A 21,174-nucleotide genomic window follows, 5' to 3' on the forward strand; every position below is an offset into this window, starting at 1 on the left:
AACGAGGGGACCAGAGACCGGGTAGCATAGGGGAAGCAGCGGGCGCACATAGAAATTAATGATTTAAAATCATCGATGGTTTGTGGCCAATGTCGAATACTTTCGCCATTGATGTGGGAGTACCAGATAATTTCCCTACATCGATGGCAAAGGAGAAATGACACCCAGAAGTCCCGCCCATGAGTTCTGATTGGCCCATGGGCCATTCAGTCCCATGTAATGGATGACCATCAATAGCTAAAACTATCGATGGTATCCATCAAATATTTTGCCACGATGGCTGGGTGCAGAATCACCATCGATGGCGTTTGCACCGATGGCCATCCCTAATGGACAGTCAGTAATTGGCTGAGAGTTCTCAGCCAATCACTGGCTGTCCATTTATTTCTATGTGCGCCCGCTGCTGCCCTGCTTCCCCTATGCTACCCAGTCTCTGGTCCCCTCGCGGTGTTCACCGACCAGACCAGTGTGTGCCCACTGCCTCCCCTGCCCGGCTCTCGGCATTCACCATCCAGGACAGTGCGCCCACTGCTCCTGGCATAACTAGGGCTCAGCAGCCGTGGCGGGGTGGCGCCAATCACCCCTTTTCTTTTTCTGGTTTATTATTATTATTATTACACTTGTTGCGCTGCTGGGAAGCGGAAGAGGCTGTGGCTGGAGCTTCCCTCCTCCTCATTCCCTGTGCGCCGTGTGGAGGCAGAAATGCTGGACGTGCGGCCAGCAATACGAATGGACGCGTCAGGTCCAGTTGTTGAATGTATTGCCAGTGGTGGGCAGTCGGCGCCAGGGAGCAGGAGAGTAGCAGTGGGCACAGTAACACAGCACAAAAGGGTTCCGAGCACAGTAACACAGCACAGCGCACAATAGGGGCCCGATCCCAGTAACAGCACAGCACACAATAGGGGTCCGGGCACAGTAACACAGCACAGCGCACAATAGGGTTCTGGGCACAGTAACACAGCACAGAGCATAATAGGGTTCCGGGCACAGTAACACAGCACAGCGCACAATAGGTTTCCGATCCCAGTAACACAGCACAGCGCACAATAGGGTTCCGGGCACAGTAACACAACGCAGCGCACAATAGGGGTCCAGGCACAGTAACACAGCACAGCGCACAATAGGGGTCCGGGCACAGTAACACAGCACAGCGCACAATAGGGTTCCAGCCCCAGTAACACAGCACAGTGCACAATAGGGGCCCGATCCCAGTAACACAGCACAGCACACAATAGGGCTCCGGGCACAGTAACACAGCACAGAGCACAAAAGGGGTCCGGGCACAGATACAGAACAGCACACAATAGGGTTCCGGGCACAGTAACAAAGCACAGTGCACAATAGGGTTCCGGGCACAATAGCACAGCGCACAATAGCACAGCGCACAATAGGGTTCCGGGCACAGTAACACAGAACAGTGCACAATAGGGTTCCGGGCACAATAGCACAGCACACAGTAGCACAGCGCACAATACGGGCCCAATCCCCGAAACACAGCACAGCGCACAATAGGGTTCCGGGCACAGTAACACAGCACAGCGCACAATAGGGTTCCGGGCACAGTAACACAGCACAGCAGGGGTCCAGGCACAGTAACACAGCACAGCGCACAATAGTGGCCCGGGCCTAGTAACACAGCACAGCACACAATAGGGGTCCGGGCACAGATACAGCGCAGTGCACAATATGGTTCCGGGCACAGTAACACAGCACAGAGCACAATAGAGGTCCGGGCACAGTAACACAGTACAGCGCACAATAGGGGTTCGGGCACAGTAACACAGCACAGCGCACAATAGGGGTCCGGTCCCAGTAACACAGCACAGCACACAATAGGGTTCCGAGCACAGTAACACAGCACAGCGCACAATAGGGGCCCAATCCCAGTAACACAGCACAGCGCACAATAGAGGTCCGGGCACAGTAACACAGCACAGCGCACAATAGGGGTCCGGGCACAGTAACTCAGTATAGCGCACAATAGGGGTCCGGGCACAGTAACACAGCACAGTGCAGAGTAGGGTACCGGTTTGGACAGCATGGAATGGATTGAGCTTGGAACACATGGGTGCAATCATTCTACAACTCCCTCTGTCCTGAGGAAGGGGAAGAAATGAATAACAAATGACTGAGTTACTCAAAAGTAAAATAACTATTTTTGGAGTGGTGTGGTGGTGGAGTGGTGTTATTGCTGCTAACAGACAGATGTGGGCTGGTGATCGGGCAATACCCCTAGTGAAACACCTTTCAAATCCATGAACCTGTTTAACACAGGTGATGGCAATCATACAATAAGAGGGAAGTCCAGGAGCAGAGCATCGTGTCCCTCCAGGAGAGGGTCATGTTGGGAGGTATGATGTGGGCAATATACTTATTATGCCAGGCCTGTTCTAGATCGGTCCACAGCTATCTTGCTCTATAAAAAAGAGGGGTACTGTTTACCTAGAACGGTGCCCACGATCTATATCGCGGGTATCGCATGCATCTTATGTGTTTGTAATGTTAAATTACCTTCCAATCAACCAGATCAACCCAATGGACCCGATTTTACATAGGGAACAATGTTAAATTCCCTTCCAATCAACCAGATCAACCCAATGGACCCGATTTTACATAGGAAACAATATTAAATTCCCTTCCAATCAACCAGATCAACCCAATGGACACGATTTTACATAGGGAACAATGTTAAATAGCCCCCAGACCACAAATTGAATTGAATAACCACCCTGAAGTGTGAAGTGTGAAGGTATCCGCGTCCCCTCGCGGGGCTCGCTGCGCTCATCACGCTTCGGGCACGGTGGCTCGCTGCGCTCGCCACCCTTTCTATTCTTAACTCCACACCGACGTGGATAGTGGGGGTATGAAAAGGTTGGAGGACGCGTACCGCCGCCCCTCGCGGGCTCGCTGCGCTCGCCACACTTCGGGATGACGTTGACCGTGGGGTGACGTTAACAATGGGGGGGCATTTCACACTTCAGGGTGGTTATTCTATTCAATTTGTGGTCTGGGGGCTATTTAACATTGTTCCCTATGTAAATCGTGTCCATTGGGTTGATCTGGTTGATTGGAAGGGAATTTAACGGTACTCTTTACCTAGAAGGGCGCCCGTCGCGGGCATCGCGGGTACATTTATGTCTGGCCGCGACGCGACCGACGCGATGCCCGCGATTTCCCATTGAAACCCATGTTAAACATGGAAATCGTGTCGGTCGCGTCGCGGCCGGCCATAAATGTACCCGCGATGCCCGCGACGCGATGCTCCCGATTTCCCATAGGAATCAATGTTAAAAGGCGCGATGGACCCGATTTTACTGTTAAATGGCTCAATGGACCCGATTTGGCCATAGAAATCAATGTTAAATGGGCCACAGAGCCCATTAACCCTTAAATGTCCCCCCCAATTTTTAACGCCACCCCACGATCCACGCGAACCCGAAGCGTGGCGAGCGCAGCGAGCCCGCGAGGGGCGGCGGTACGCGTCCTCCGACCTTTTCATGCCCTACTATCCACTAGGGCGTGGAGTGAGAATATAATAGTGTGGCGAGCGCAGCGAGCCACCGAGCCCGAAGCGTAGCGAGCGCAGCGAGCCCCGCGAGGGGACGCGGATACCTTCACAGTTATACGCGTCCCCTCGCGGGCTTCACAGGTGTCCGTGGCGACGCCGACACCTGTGAAGCCCGCGAGGGGACGCGTCTACCTGTGAAGGTATCCGCTTCCCCTCGCGGGGCTCGCTGCGCTCGCCACGCTTCGGGCTCGGTGGCTCGCTGCGCTCGCCACACTATTATATTCTCACTCCACGCCCTAGTGGATAGTAGGGCATGAAAAGGTCGGAGGACGCGTACCGCCGCCCCTCGCGGGCTCGCTGCGCTCGCCACGCTTCGGGTTCGCGTGGATCGTGGGGTGGCGTTAAAAATTGGGGGGGACATTTAAGGGTTAATTGTGCTTATTTGGGCTCTGTGGCCCATTTAACATTGATTCCTAGGGCCAAATCGGGTCCATTGAGGCATTTAACAGTCAAATCGCGGTCAATTAGCCTTTTTAACATTGTTCCCTATGGGAAAATCGCGGTCATCGCGGGCATCGCGGCCATCCCGATTTACCCGCGATGCCCGCGATGACCGCGATTTTTACCCCCGACGACCGCGATTTCAATCGCTGGCGCCCTTCTAGGTAAAGAGTACCAATTTAACATTGTTCCCTATGTAAAATCGGGTCCATTGGGTTGATCTGGTTGATTGGAAGGTAATTTAACATTGTTCCCTATGTAAAATCGCTATAATCGCACCGCAGGCACCGCATGCCACTATAATGGCATGCGATGTACATGCGATCAACGCGATGGGCGCCGTGCTAGGTAAACAGTACCAAAAGAGGTGAGCCAAAACAGTGGGAGCATGGTTATGCCCCAAAGTAAATACATGAACCAGTTTTACATGCTGGGCAGTTTGCTGAAGGGTGCATGAATGGGCACATGTAAATTAACTACACATATTCAGCATGTTCCCCCAGACTCCCAGCCCTGCAGCCAGATAGGGAATGGCTGTCAGCATGCTGATTAGTGGATGACTGGAGCTATTCAGCAGAGTGCCAACAGCATACCTCCCAACATTGGTGGCAGTGCAGGAGGGACCTACCCCCCCCCCCAAAAAAAAAGGCATGGCCTCACGATCAGAGTGGGTGTGCTTATTTTTACCACTGTGGGGGCATGGCCAGCGCTCTGGACGCCCAACTGACAGCCGCCCAAGAGCTGCCGAGTGAGTTGGGGTATCACCCTCCTCCTCCTCAAATGCATGTCTCCATTGAAAGCCAGGGTGTGTTGTGTGTGCCAGAACACGATCTGGTTTTTGTGTGTATAATTCCTAACAATGAATGAAAAGTTGGGTAGGACAGGGTAAATAGTCTGCACATATAAGTTAATACTAGCTGCCGGAAGAAATGATAACAATGTCCTATTTTTATAATAATGCAGTGTTCTTGATGGTTGTTTGTATAACTTATATCATTTTTTTTTAAATAATATTATATTGTGTGCATCTGGTTAACTTTTATCAAGAATAAAATTCTGCTTATATTGATATTTCCCTTTCGTAAGTTTCCAGATTTGCTAGAAATACCTAGTGTTCATTTCTAAGAATGAAATATACAAAAGATAATAAATGATAGAGACATCCTGTTTAAGAACACAGGAAACCAATTACGTACAGTGAACAACTGAACCTCTTATTCAGCAACTGAAAAGGAGCAAACACAGGAAGGACTGAATGATCAGTACAGCAATTCTCAGAATCACACCGCTCTTTCTACTTCATCAACATTTTAGGTATTGGAGTAATAACTTATGTCCTTCAATGTATTTTACATTTCATTCCTGCTTCTAGAAAGCCTCTTTTTGTATTTAGGACTTCAGTTTGTTTCCCAAACATTGATTCAATATGTGATGGTAATGGAGACATGGAAGTAAGGATTCAAATCATTGGATATACTAAGCCTTGAAGAGTCAAAGTGGAAAAAAAAAATCCACCAACCCATTAGCTTCTATATCAAGGTTGCCTACTTTTAACCCCTTCAGTGGTGTTTTTTTCTTTTTAGGGAGCGCTCCCCACTGGGCGAGTTTTTTTGGGGGAGTGTTCCCTTAAAAAACCCACCACCGTCAGTCCTGGTGCCGGGCAGCGCCGCTGAGCACTTCATCAGCCGCTCCCCGGCCCTGCCCCTGGCAAACCGGCTGTGTGCGGCGTGATGGTACAAGGTCACGTCGCACACAGCCGGGGGAAAGGAGGCGGGGGGCGGCCAGCCGGAGCCGGACAGCAGCTGAAGCTGAGCTCAGCCCTCATCTCAGCGCTTAGCTCAGCGGCGCTGCTTGGCACTAGGTAGCGTAGTCTGGGCACTGGAGCACAGCCCAGAAAATTCTCGGGAGTACCAGTGAAGGGGTTAAAGTCTTCTCTCCAGCAGTAGCACCGGAGAGGAGACTGTCAGCAGCACTGCAGGGGGCAGGGCCGGATGTAGATGCGATTTGTATCTTTAGCCCTGCCTCCTCCCCATGAAAAGCCGTGAATTGCGGGAAATTAATGCTGCAGTCGGGGAAATGCCTTGGTGGGGGGGGGGGGGGATATCCAAGAGGGTATATATATATATCATACACACACACACACACACAATAAACTCCACACACACAGTGGGGCAGATGTATTATAGCAGCGCTTATCGCGCCGTTATAATACTTCCTGCTTCGCCTCATTAACGAGGCGAAGCAGGAAGGGACATCGACAAGATGTATAAACATCTTGTCTGCCGAAGCGGGGGAGCGCTAACTCCCCCCTCCGGCGATGTCCCCTCCTGGAGATTGCGCATCAGTTTACACTGATGCGCTGTCTCCTGTCCCCCGGCCGGCTGCACTGGGCATGCGCGGGATCTCGCTACTCACGCGAGATCCCCAGCGCAGCCCACAGCTGACAGCAGGGACAGCGCTGTCCCTGCTGTTTAGATAGGGCTTCGCCAGCCTGATGCTGGCGAAGCCAAAAACGGTAGCGTGCGGAACGGTCAGCGATGCTGACCGTTCATACATTCGGCCGGCTATCATTTAGATAGCAGCGCCGATATGGACAGGGGCGCATAGCGCCTCTGTCCTGTACCGCACGCTGGCTGCTTCATACATGGGGGAGAAGCGGTATCAGTGCACATAACGTGCGCTGATACCCCTTCTCCCCCATAACGACCCTTCATACATCTGCCCCAATAACACATGCAGTGGAGGACCAGAACAAGAACATACTGTACTGTATATCTTAGCTATTTCCTTGTGGCTATATGAAGAGGTTAAGATACTTGCTACTGGCCTAAAGAATGCATTTGCAGCAATCGAGGAAGACTGCAAGTCATGGGCTGCCTTACAACTTTGTTATAATGGCTAAATTTGGATCAGGCATGTCTTCATTCTCTGCTCACACAGGTTACAACATGGTGAAAATAGAAACGTACAGTACATGTTCCCAAAACCTGACACGTCAGCAGGCCAGTCTGTATATTGCTATTTACAAGTTGTAATTTATACCACCTTGAGAAAACAAATATTTAACAAAGTACAGAGGTGAGGGACATTCCATCTAGATCTTCATACACTTGCTCATTAGATTGTGGGACTTGTGCAAAGATAGTCTGACATGAGAACACAGGTTCCTTGGGGATACTTTTAGGTTTCATTGGATTATCATACATGATTAATGTTATCTAGGTCGTACATATACATGTCAACACATCTATGGAGGTATATACACTTAATGATGATCTAGTGGGTGGAATAGATAAAATAAATGCATCTTTTCCCCCCACCTATCTCCCTCTAGCCCAGGGGTTTCCAACCGCGGTCATCAAGGCACAATAACAGTCCTGGTTGGAAGCACAGGTGACTTAATTAGTATTTCAATTATTTTGATTCAACCAAATGAGCTCAAGCATAAAACCTGGACTGATTATGTGCCTTGAGGACAGGGGGAACTGTAGGTAAAACACAAGTCTATCCCATCACATGTCCTTTACCTTATATAGTACATGAATCCAGAACACTGGAGGGCTATCACATTCTTTTCATCTAGAACAATCATACATATACAATAGAGAATAGTCTTTAAACTAAACAGGGCCAGAAAGCCTAAAGTTAAGGTTACATAAAAGATGACAAATTAAACACAGTATAAAGGAAAACATAAATAAATAAAACCAGGCAGAGTTGCCACACTCTAGTACTTGGAACCTTGGTAGACCTCTAGCAAACATTCATCAAATCCTATCCCAATTAGAACTTCAGCCCGACCGAGATACTATAAATACTATATACGAGACTTGCTTAAAAATGTTCCCACTCTGAAACAAAGCATTGTCAAACTAAAATGACGCCTAGCTTCAGCATTGGGTGCTATTTTAAATAAGGTACCTGTACTCTCCCCAGTGTATAAGCAGATTAAAATTTTTGCTAGTAAGGGGAAAAAAAATGAGCAAATATTTTTGCACAGAAACAAACAACAAGACAGACCATGTGCTCCTCCCACATGCCACCAGCTTCCTAGTGAAACTAGCAGCCTAGGATAATGCCAGTAATGGAGGGTTCTACAATGATGTGAATCACCATCATTTTATAGCCTCCGTTGCCCCCAAAGTCTACAGCTGCTTCTCCTCTCCGGGCTTCTCCCAGAGAGAAGTATTAAAATGTAGGCAAGTATGCGAAGAGGGCACTGCGACTGTCGTCACTGATGGGTATCAGCATGGGCACAGTACAGATTTTGTAGATGTTGGTAAACTATCATTATTGCATGCATCTCCGAAACTGGCCCTTCATGGATCTCTCATTAGATTATTATCCTTTTACTTATAGAATGCCTGTTCAAGTGCAATTTACACTCTACAAACACACCTAGTTTTAGTGGCGGCCCATCCTATTTGCAGTGGGAGCTATGGATGGCCATCAACCATTCAAAATCATTGATTGTTAATGGTCAAATTAGAATAGTTTAGAAACCGATAGCATTGATGTCAAGCATAAACAACAATCCCCCCCCCCCAAGGGGCAAGGGCGTGGAGCATAGCCCTGCCCCAGACACCCGTGAAGCCTTGCCCTCATGTTTTGATTGGCCTACATGCCAATAAGTCAAAGAAAAGGGATGACCATTGATAGGTAAAAAAACATTGATGGTCACCCATTGCATAGTATGCCACAATCGATGGCCAGTTGCACTATTGCCATTGATGGCAATCGCAATGATGGCCATCCCTAATTGGAGCTGTTGTGTGGGCAGTGCACGCCTGGCTCCCATTGAGCATACCTGGTGGAGATGAGGCAGTCCTAAACAAATTATGGTAGAGATCATAAAATAAAATCCAAATACAGAAGGTGAACTCAAACAAATACCCATACAATAAATATCCATACAAGTGAACAATAATTAAACTTGTGTCAGAATATTCCCTGTAAAGATGCATAAAGTACATTTTCATTGTCTTACAGTCACCTATGTTGTGATGGGCACAGGCCAATAATATGTCAGACAAGGCACACTTGGATTGCTATGCCAAGGCTAATTAAGCATAGTCTTGAGACAGACTCATCTCTGCCATTGACAGACTAAAGAGATTAAGTCTGTCTAGAACATCTTAACATGACAGGGCTATGCAAAAAAGATCAAAGAAGTTATCAGTTAATACTGTCAGACGAATGAACTATAAAAATAGCTGAATCACAATATATTCTTCTTGCGGGATTTAAACATTAAGAAGTAAGGCAAAGGAAAGAGCAAAGTATTATTTTTTTAAATATAATTTATTTTATATTTCGGAAGCAGTCAACTACAGTGGCCCTGAAAATATCCCCGCTGACACCTCTATTGTGTAGTATGATTTTAAATATAAATAGATTTTGGCAATTGTGAATTATTATTTTCTTTTTTTTTCTTTTTTTATTAGAGCTGCCTATTTGTTTGAGTATTTTTGGTCCTCTGTACTAATTTTATACAGACTTATGTGGTCTCTTGCTGTGTAGGCGATGACATTCCATGGTCATCAATTGTTCAATTGTACAAACTTCTTTTATAGTCTTAAAATAAATCAAACAAACAAACAAACAAACAAACAAACAGAATACTGCTTATAGGTGTGTACACATGGTGTGATTTCGGCTTATAATTTTGAAGGTGCCCATACACAGAGCGATGAACTCCGTACTTTTTGTACTAGATTGCCTTGTATCTAGTACAAAAACCCATACAATATGCTACTGCAGCGTGCTTTTTGTACTAGATACAAAGCGATCTAGTACAAAAAATGTAGGCTGCACAGTGCTGCCTGTGCTGTGAGATGTGATGTGCGTGGGAGCGCGAATCTCACCCAAAAAAACAAACCGTCTATGGGCACCTTGACTATATAGTCGAAATTGTCTAGAAAGTTAGCCAAAATCTCAATGTTTCCTCTGCTTGCGATATTGATGCACGGCCCCATGAGGCATACTTGCCTACTTTTGAAAATGAGTTTCAGGGAAATTATAGTTGGTAGTATAATTTTGCACAGCGCCTCATTGAGGGGGTATGTCATGCTCCACCCAAAGGGCGTGTCTAGTTCCATATATGGAGAGATTGTGAAGAGAGATTGTGAATGTGGCACATAGAAGCGTGGGCGTGCACTGCTACATCTGAGAGGAATCTTTTAAAATTACTTATATCCAAATGTAGATGAGCCCCAAAGCCGTTAGTAAGAGATACTGTACTTGGTAATGTGCTGGGAAATGGCGCTGATGATTCATTGTAAATGTATCTTTCTCTAATTCCTTTTTTCCCCAAAAATGTAAACGTGAAATGAGGGCTAGGTGACATGAGGGAGATTGCTAGACTAATGAGGGAGAGAGGGAGATTGCTGCTATTTGAGCAGAATGCAGGAGGATAGGCAGCTATGCCATTAGGTCGGTCTCACATGGAGAAATAGACTGTACAGGAAAGGCGATTTTGACTATGTTGCTTACTTGCTTGTAATGTAGTTTGCCAAATAGAATCTCAAGTGAAAATAGTCAATAGCATAGTCGAAATCTGCCAAAGCCAAAATCGCACCTTGTGTACACAGTTTATGGTGTGTACACAAAATGAGATTCAGGCTAATGGCCACTTTAGACTACCCGATTTTGGCTAAATGCACTTAAATAAGATTTTCAATATCTTGCTATATGGCTCTAGGCTAAATACCTTCTACAGGCAACATAGTCAAGATAGACTTGCCTGTACAGTCTATTCAGCCAGGGGATACCGAAGCTGCAGGACTGATGCTTCTTCCTGGTGGTTTCTTGCTTTGTGTTGGATTGTAACACAGAAAATAAGTGGGTTGAACTACAGAGCACAACATGGAGTTAAATATTAGCGAACATCATAAACTTTATTTCTTGGTAATACCAAACAAGCATTTTTTATGGTAATATGGTCTGTTATATTATTTCTAGATTAGTGATGCCAGGACTAACCTTTGTAATGGAAATAAACATTATTCTTATACATAGGTTACATCCCACTTAAGGTGTTGCCATGTGTAATACTGACCTTACAGTAGTAGTTCCTTTTCTGGATAAAAGGTGCTTTCAGTGGCAAAAATTTTTTTTGACTGGTTAATCCTTATAATAAAACATTATTGTTTAGTCAGTATGTCCTCTATTTGGGAGATGGGATATGTCACCTACACAGAAGTGCAGAGTGATTTAAAAATAAATCATACCTCCCAACTTGACCCATTCCAGGAGGGACAAGATGCTCTGTTCCTGGACTTGCATGCCAGTGGCAGTTGCGGAGTTGCAGGGATGTAGCACAGTCCAAAATTCAGATAGGGGCCCTGCACCAATTGCCACCCCAAACTCCATAGTCAAGGAATCACTGGCAGGTGTGGCTCCCCTATTTGAATTTTGGACAGTGATGCAGTCCCACATCGGCAATTGCAGCTGGCAAGGAAGTCCAAGAGCAGAGCATTTAGTCCCTCCAAGAATGGGTCATGTTGGGAGGTATGAGATACTAATCTCGCAAAAGGTCTACTTACATACAGTATGTGCACCCAACACAGAGCTCTCTCTGCACAAGTCATAAGCAGGGCAGGCAACAGGTAGGGGGGGGATCAAAGGGGACACCTGTCCCGGGCCCCAAGCTTGTGAGGGGCCCCAAGGTTCTGAAGGGCTCCGGGGCTGTAAGCATGGCTGCGGCAGTACAGTGCCTAGCAATGGTTTATAAAGGCACCCATCTGTATTCCTGTAAGGGTACTTGCTGGGAACCCCCTCCGGTATTAGTGAATATTAATTATGTTTCTTTTGTAACAATTAAAAACCCCCCACATTCAATATGCGGGTGCCGGACAGTTTCCCGACAGTCGGTAACCCGACAGTTATTACCCCGACACACGGGGTCCCGGCGGCCACCAGGTGCAGCATGCCCGCAAGGGGCTTTGTTGAGCTTGCCATGCTGTCTGAGTCCGGCCAGTCGGCATCCCGACGTCAGGGCTAATGACTGTCCCGACTGTCGGGACCATATACCATACCCCAATATGTAGTGTACTACAAATTTTCTGCTCAAGGGGGTGTGGTATTGGGCCCCCAAATATATCAGTGTACTGGGCCCCAAGATTTCTGGTGCCAGCCCTGGTCATAAGCAAGAATAGAGAGTTGTTTCTACCTCCTCTTTGGACTTTGGCCTCGAACCATATACCTGGGTCTAGTCAATGATACTACAGTATATCATGCCCAATGAGCTCACACACACATATTGCTAGTCAGTAACCCACTCCTGTACTGTAGTGTAAATAAGATTATCACTTATGCAATATATTGGCATAAGGGTGCTTATAAAAAAGGGATGCAGCATGTGTGGTGTGGGCCCCTTGGGACTTAGGGGCCCGTCTACACACTGCACCCATTATGTTAGAAGACTCGCTTTCCTTCACCAATCTGTGATTTTTTTTCTGTCCTTAAATATAGTTTATACTGATAATCTTTATTATTAATAATTGATTATATTATGTATAACTTATTATATTATTAAATTGATAATCATGGTCCAACATATAAACAAACCTTTAACATTACATGTAATACGTGGGATTCCTTCCTGACCACTGGGATAGGCAGCGCAGTCTCACGGCTTCAGTTTTCCTTCCCTTCCTTTACAAGTCCTCCCCTGGACTCCTATTGGCTAGTTACACAGGGGTCTGGGGGCGGGCACAGGAAGGAGAAGCAGAGTGCTGCAGCTGCATTCTTAATGCAGAGGAAGTTGTGATAGACAGAGCGCTGCCAATTCCCAGGCTCCTCATATCTGGTTTTGTGGTTGGGCTGGGCTCTTTTCCCCTTGTGGACCCTCTGGAAATTTGCTGGCCTAGCCATCCTGTAGTTATGTCATTAGGCACACATAAGCTAGGAGGTTTAATATCTAAACAGATAACATAGTGCACTGTATATAATTTAAGAACGGTATCATATTGTACACACTACATCCATTATAGACAAAACATGAATTTATTCAGAATCATAACATTATTGCTATGTTTTCCGCAAATGGGTTGAGTCTTGCTTGGAAACAGATTTACAAAGGCAAACATTCTCCAGGCAATAGCTGCATTTCTAGGACAAGCGTACAATCATGCATTTTGATTGGATTCATGTTTGCTACAGTACGGGAAGAATTTAATCAGGAGTTGGCCAAATGAGCATTTCATTTATTGCAATATATGTACCTAAACACAGAATTTCACGACAGATAAGAACCACTTGGCCCATCTAGTCTGCCAATAACTAGCATTTCCTGTTTTTAATACACAACTGCATTTTAAAATACCTAAATAGCTTAAAAAATGTTGGGGAGATTCAATTGCTGACTGGATTTGCTTGACACAGCCACACTTTACAGCGGCAGGATTCTCGCTTAATATTGCTCACTGTTCCATAGGCATCAAGTACTTTTAGGTGAGTCTTGCTTTCGGCCAGATGGGCAAATGGGTCTACTGCCGCCGCCGATCAGATGCCATTGTAACAGCTCCCCCCCCATTGTGTTCTTGTGTCCCCCCCCCCCCATTACATGTTTAAGGCTCATTTTCTTATATTAAAACATCTCATTACAGCCTCACTTTTCACATATCGGGCTGTAGGAAAATGTTTTCACACCAGCAGCCACTTGAGGGCGCCCAACAGAGCTATTAACATATAGATCCACTTGGGAATGGGATCATTGGATAGACAAGCATTAGGTCTAAAAGCATTAGGTTGACACCACTAGGTCGACATGCATTAAGGTCGACATGGCTGAAGGTCGACATGCAGGAATGTCGACATGGGTTACGTCAACAGGGTCATAAGGTTGCCAGTGTCATAAGGTCGACATGGGGAAGGTTGACAGAGTCATAAGGTTGACATGGGGATTTTTACTGTATTTTGACCCGAATGTTGACACAGTCGACATAAACACTGAACCGGAAATGGTGCAGATAATTCAATGTAAATGTATCTATCTCTCATTCATTTTTTCCCCACAAATGTAACAGTGTAATGTGGGCTAGGTGAAATGAGGGAGATTGCTAAACTAATGAGGGAGAGAGGGAGATTGCTGCTATTTCAGGGAGTCTTCTGCAGAATGCAGGAGGGTAGGCAGCTATGGCTAGTGCCAGTCTGTATGGGTCAGGATCAAGCTACTCAGCACACTTGAGTTGGATACTAGCAATATCCATTCTACAAAGTGCATTACAATCTGATAGTACTAGTAGGTCTGAAGCTAGGATTTGTCACCCGGGGCCAGGTGCACCGATAGGTTGGCCAGGACCCTATAAAATGGAAGGGGTGTGGCCACCGGATGGAGGCATGGCCTCTGGGAGGGTGCATGGCCACGCTACCATGAAGAAATAAAACCCCATAACTTGTGCGAGATCCTCCTCGCACACACATAGGGAGAGAAATGACAGGCTGCCTCTGCAGGACCATGGCCTGATTAAAAGGTTCCAGGTACCCATGGCTAATACACATGTAGCTTCCCTTGTAAAGCTGCTAAACACAGTGGCATAACAAAGGCCCCACAGAAGGAGGGGGAAGGCGATGAGCGAGTGTGGGCGCCGGGGGGTCTGCGGCGCTATAGATGCGCTGCACTGCTCTGGCTTACCCTGATGCTTGCCGCCACTGTGTCTGTGGCCGGGACCCGCAGATCTGCTTGTCTGCGGTCCCAGCTCTCCTCCTGGCTATGTAGTAGAGCTACATGTTTAAATAGAATGTGTGTACAAATATAATTATGCTAATTAGTTTTTTTAAACAGTGCAAGTAACAAATTAATCAAGCTGTAATTTGCTTAATTACCCTGTTTTAACTGTAACACGGCTGTGTTTAACACGGCATTTCCTATTTTAACGTCACATTTTATTTGAATCCCGTGAGCACTTTTACACGGCGATGATCTGTAGTTTTGAAAATACGTTACTGGATTAAGCTATAGATCATGTATCTTGCCGTCATCAGGATATACAATGGCTCTCTTATAGTAGGTATGTACCCATAGGTTCCAATAAAACAAACACAAACACCAGTGGAACCATAAACATATGCCACACAATAACTTCAGCTTTAATCCCATTGGGAAGTTCTGTCTATGAATGCAGTAGATAACTTTTGTCCTAAAATGCACCTAGGAATAGATTGACTATGTCCTGAAATGTATCTAGACATATAGTAAAACAGAAACCCACAGGAACCCATATACTTTTGGCAGTACTATTCCAGGACCTGTAACACTGTTATGCAACAATGTAACTACAATTGTAAGGTGTCTATTTTGCTTCAAATGCATTAAGCATCTGCAAGTCTAGATTTTTTGTTATATTCCTAAAACACTGTTTTACTAAAGTTGCATGCTGATCAGTGCAGTAAGCATAGTCCTTGCAGTCTGTACAGGGTTGGATATACATCTTCTTTAGTGAATGTTCTGGCTGACGGGACATACCATATGACTCATGAGGGCAGGGGAGCATGAAAGTAGTCTACAGTACACACAAAGGCCCTTATTCTGGTTGACTCGAAAAGACACCTCTGTGGTGTCTCAGATCTGTTGGCGACCTGTGCGGGAAGCGGGCGGGCAGCTTACATCCACTGGCGTAGGCTGCCTGCCACCCGCACCATCGGGGAACTACCATGAGAACGCCCAGCGTTTTCATGTGATCGCCCATGAAACGTTGGGTGTTCCCATGGGCACATCTCCCATGGCCGCCCGCACACAGTGGCTGGGCATGCGCATAAATGACTATTACACGCATTGGAGTGTGTAAATCATAATAAGGGCCAAAGTGTACCATTGCAGGCTTGCTTTGATCACCACCTGGTTAATAAAGGCAACCGGAGGTGAGGTGGATAGTGAATTCAGTATTCGACGACCTTGCAATCGCAGGACACATGGTATGGTCAATTGGTCACTTGGTCCAAACTACACTTACTGCATGGGAACTAGCTGCTACTGTCTATACAGCAGCAGTCCATAACATGTCCAAGTAGAGCTGCAGGTCCGGCTCTGCATGTGTAGAATAGGTCCTGTGATCGCCTCTGCTGGAATGATAGGCAGAGAAGTTTGCGGGGACAGACATGGGACTGTTGCCCTCATATCTGAGGCATGGCAAGGCCAAGGGCAGCAATGGGTATGCAGTGTCCTTAGCAAGGCCCCCTGTGAGTGCAAGTCTGAGCAAATGAAGATTATTTTCCAGAACAGCGATCACATTGCAGTTATGCACCTCCTCCTGCATTTGCATTGCTTAGGATCGTATATATGCTAAGCTGCTGTGTGCAGATTTGCATATATATACAATCTCCTTGCTGAATTAGGCCCCAAGTCTGGATATTCATCCGTATGCAGCCTCCTATATCTCCCTGTACAGTGCTGCTCTATGGTGGTAATTGCCCACCCCCTGGATCTACCACTGGTATGGTCCACAACTCCATCTACACACCCACAGTCAAAACACCAGGTTGCCACCCAATCACACATATTTAGACAACTCTGCATCAGACCATATATGTGTAGATAAACTGATCTATTGTATTGTCTCCTTCTTGGTCTATTAAAATTATTAATTTTATAACATGCAAGAAATATTTCAAGGCTATGTGGCCAGAAAGTACAAGCTAACTTGCAGGACACTCATTAGTTTACAAGGAAGGGACAAACTCAGAGAGCAAGAGGAAGATAGTATGCTGCAAATCGGACCACTGAAATATATTTACGTATAGATGACTGTCCTAAAATGCATCTTGAATAGTTTACCCATATCCTGAAATGTAGCTATGAATAGAGAACCCATGTCCTGAAACAGGAATCCCACATACTTTTGGTAATACTATTACAGCAACAGTACACTGGTAAACAACATCGCATTGAGCAACAACCATTGCAATGTATATTTTGTTTCAGTGCTTTTCTAGTTTACAGAGTTCTGATGTTTAAAACATCTGCAAGTGTGTGAGTGTGTGAGTATAATATATATATATATATATATATATATATATATATATATATATATATATATATATATATATATATATATACATACATACACAGTATATGAGTCCATATATGAGTCCACTTGTTTAGCAACGGCAATATATTCACTCATACACCATGAGTCTTACACAAGCTTTCGGGCTATATTAGGCTCTTCGTCAGGTAACAAGAAGGGCCTAATAAAGCCCGAAAGCTTGTGTAAGACTCATAGTGTTTACAAAAAAGAGAAAGGTGTGACGCTGGGTGATGCACCTGAAGAATGATTCATTTAAAATGTAACCTTTATTAGCTATATTGTTAAAAAATGTAGCGAAGTATTAGACACACAAATCACACAACACAAAGTGAATTTAAAAGGGATAATATACCCCAACTCTGTATTCTCCCCTTTAGGATCTCCCACTAATATCAGTATGGTGTTTTATTGTGTCATACACCCACTGGTATATGTAATAATAATTGTTAGTGACAGGTGTGGGAGTTGACTCAGCTGTCAACCTGGCCGTGTATGTCCAATGCAGGGATTATACCCTTATTAGTGGGGTATTGGATATTTCAATAATCCGCAAATATAACAATGGCGGGTAGAGGGTGGATGCGCAGTTCAAACCTGTGCCCGGGTGCGGTATCAGGCTTCTGACGTGATCTCTCACTTCACAGTCAGTTCGCCTTACCGCTACCTCCTAGGCGCACACGGTTCCTGCTGCCGCCCGCTATATGACAGACTGGGCTGAGGCGCACGAGATGGGCGCCAGCAGTCTCAAATCTGTCACGAGGATCAGTGTATCTCGGTGTGGACGCCACACACCGTGACCTCTGACGCGTGCCCAGTGGAGACTGGCACACGTGCTGTACTGCGGCTCAGGCTGAATGACAGTTTCACAAATATTTACACATTGGTATGTGGGGAGGGAAATGAGGGAGTCATAACAGATGCTGACAGGGTCAGTGTACGCTTCGCTTAGAGAGCTTCATCAGGTTCTCTTTCAATGTGGTAAAACCAGTGAAATTAATGTGAACAGTTTTTTTGCAGGTACAGTAAGCGGCATTACGAATGATGACTACGGTAATTTTTACTCACCACAACAGAAGAAGAAACAAAAGCCATCTTGAAAGAATGTCGAAGGTTAAACTTGGAATGAAACTTTCTCATGTAGCCTTCTTCCATGTAGTGGTTGGTACAGTAGCTACAATAAAGAAGCAGTGGTGTGTGAGAAGATATGTTGTGTAAGACACATATTCACATGGAACAAACACAAGCAAAGTCCAGCAGGGATATTCAACATGTGGCCCTCCAACTGCAGTGGAACTAGACATTCCAGCATCCCCTCTCACAGATTTGCGGCAGAGCATGGTGGGATATGCAGCTCCACATAAGGATAGACATCAGTAAGCTTTCCATCAATTGTTGACATTGCTTAAATATGGCAACCCCCTTTGAGGTTTCACACATGTGCTGAAGATATGCTCGGCTCCTGTAGCTGCTGCTGTACTAGCCTTGCTGTAGCCTGTTTATCAGACTCTGCACCTGTTCTTCTGTACTGCTGTCCTTGTAGGAGACCAGTTGCTACATGGCCCCACCAACTTCCTGGCAAACATGGCAAATACTCATAAGTCATTTTTGAAATGCGCCAGGAGCCATGGGTTGTCGCATCACTGTCTGCTGTGTTTTGCTAAGCTCACTGTGGGCCAGATGTGCTAAGCCTTGAAAAGGGATAAAATGGTGAGTGCTAACTACCAACCAGCTCCTAACAGTCTTCTATCAAACCCAGCCTGTAACCTGACCATTAAGACCTGACTGGCTGGTACTTTATCTGTCCCTATGTCCATAGCATCTAATCAGGGTTTAAGGCTACCATCAAGGGCAATGACCAATTCGGGGCTACGATATTAATGATAAAATTAGTTATCTGTCAGACCATCAATAGTTTCTAAAGGTCGATGGCCAACTCTAGCACCAGATGTTAAAAATAGAACTTTAATCTATAACTTAAACAGCAACATTTACCAGAAAGTCTAGAACATATGAAATAGCGAGTGGAACACTTTCTAGACATTTGTGTATATATATAAAGTGTATTTTATCCCATGATTTTCAGTCTTGAGTTTTATTTATATAGCTTCATAGAAAATAGATTTATGCATTTCAATAAAAGAACTTTCATAAAAATCTTACAATAGGAAACACTATATCAAATACAACAGCTGTTATAAAACAATAGTTGACCAGATTGGTATTACAGGGACTTCCTAATAACAGAAAATGGTTCAGTGGAAATTCCAAAATGCTAGATAGGGCCACCAGCTTAAGTGGTCACGTACGCCATGGTATTTATGGCATCCTACAATATCCTGGCAGATGCTACCTAATTTTCAACTAGATCATCTGTTTGCAAAGTATAATAAAACGTACTACCTTAAACAGTCAACCGCTTTAGGAGTTGTAAATCAGTTTGTCAATAAAGTACAGTACTGTGCAGATGTTTTTGGCAGGTACGGAAAAATGCTTTCAAGTAAGAAGGCTTTCAAAAACAGTAGGTTTATCAATTAGCAACATGCAAAGTGAATGAACAGAAGAGAAATCTAAATCAAAACAATTTTTTGTGTGACCATCTTTTGCCTTAACGCCGCATCAAATCTTCTATGTACACTTGCACAAAGTTAGAGGTTTTGTAGAATTTTGCTTGGTGTATGATTAACCAAACATGTGATAATGATAATCATTTTTATATGTACAGTAGGTTACTTGAAACAGTCTCACTGAAACAGAAATATCTGTGTAGGAGGCTTTAAACTGGGCAAGGGTCAGACAAACTCTGCTACAAAGTTGAGGATGTGAAAGAGTTTCATGTCACGGCTCCTACACCATGGTAAGACACAGCACAGCAAAAACATAACCAGGTAGTAATACTGCATCAGCAAGGTCTCTCCCAGGCAAAGATTTCAGAGCAGACTGAGGTTTTAAATCATGCGGTTTATGCTCTTTTAAAGAAGTGGGCAACGCTGAGGACGCAGTGGTACGCCGAGGAAACATAGTGCATTACATGATAGAGACATTATTGATACTTTTAGTTTCTTTAGATGACCTAGACCACTTCCCAGGCTGTGGAGAAGGCTCCATCAAAACTGATTTGTGGGGTGAAGGTTGCGCCTACTGTGTGACAGTGTAAATACGATATTACAGTAAAATATATAAAGTTACAAGCGATGTGCATTTATTAATATGTATAAAATTATAACACACAAGCTGCATCCAGTAAGGAATATGTTAGTAATATCACCTCAATCTGTGCAAAGTCCCTCCTTTTGGGCCCCCCCAAAAAACCTTGAAAAAGCTGCTGCTAAGCAGCGAAACACGTCGGTAACAGGCACCATCCCCCAACGCTGCTAATCCAGCACCTCACCCTCTTTCCCTCTGGAGTACAATCAAACATCCATAAGGCGATCCCAGGTGGAAACAAGGTTACAAGACCACCACCAGGCATTGTGGAGAAGTGCCACCTCTCTAATAAGCCTATTCAGGGAAAAAGTGGACTTTTATGGCTTCAGATATTCCATAATTTGGAGGAACCCCACCCCCATTATTCAATTGGAGGAAGCATTTAAAAGAACGCCACTACACCACTCACCATGTTCAGGCATCTGGTCTTTCAGGGTAAAATGATCCTGAGCTGAAACAGTTTCCATTGAAATACTGGTTAGATACTGCTGATGACAGTTCATGTTTACCATGTATACTAGTAGGTGATCTGGAAAACATGAGCTGTTGGGTGCGGTCACCACTGAGCTATAGAAGCAAATTAGGGGGGGCGGGGGGGGGGGGGGGGGGGGTAGAAGACAAAGTAATGTAAATTAAGCTAACAGAAACCCAAGTGGCATTTAGAATGATAAATACATCTAAATACATAATCCAGGGGTTCTTTTTGAATCACGGCGCCCTAGAGCATCAAAATATTTTCAAGGCACCCCTAGGTCAAATGCTTCTTATCGAGAAATTCAGAAAAAAAAAATTAAATTAAGTGCATTGTGTTTATATGTCACAGTTATCTGGTGAGGGACAGGATTTGCTCCTGTTTGTCCACATATATTATGATTGGCAGCCACCTGCACTGGTTTTGCCTGGTACATTGACCATAAATAATATGAATTGATC

The 21,174-nt window shown here is 45.1% G+C and overlaps 1 protein-coding gene across 1 annotated transcript in view; it reads right to left on the reverse strand.

Moving 5' to 3' along the window:
• The window catches only part of RHOBTB1 (Rho related BTB domain containing 1), a 59,855-nt gene extending 41,667 nt beyond the window's left edge, over nt 1-18,188 (reverse strand). The window contains exon 1 of the mRNA XM_083149141.1: nt 18,103-18,188. The gene's annotated coding sequence lies outside the window, so the exon portion shown is untranslated. The remainder of the gene's footprint in view (nt 1-18,102) is intronic.
• Between the last annotated feature and the right edge of the window lie 2,986 nt (nt 18,189-21,174).

This window comes from Crinia signifera, chromosome 6 (genome assembly GCF_055691185.1).
Source record: "Crinia signifera chromosome 6, ASM5569118v1, whole genome shotgun sequence".
Classification (NCBI taxonomy): domain Eukaryota; kingdom Metazoa; phylum Chordata; class Amphibia; order Anura; family Myobatrachidae; genus Crinia; species Crinia signifera.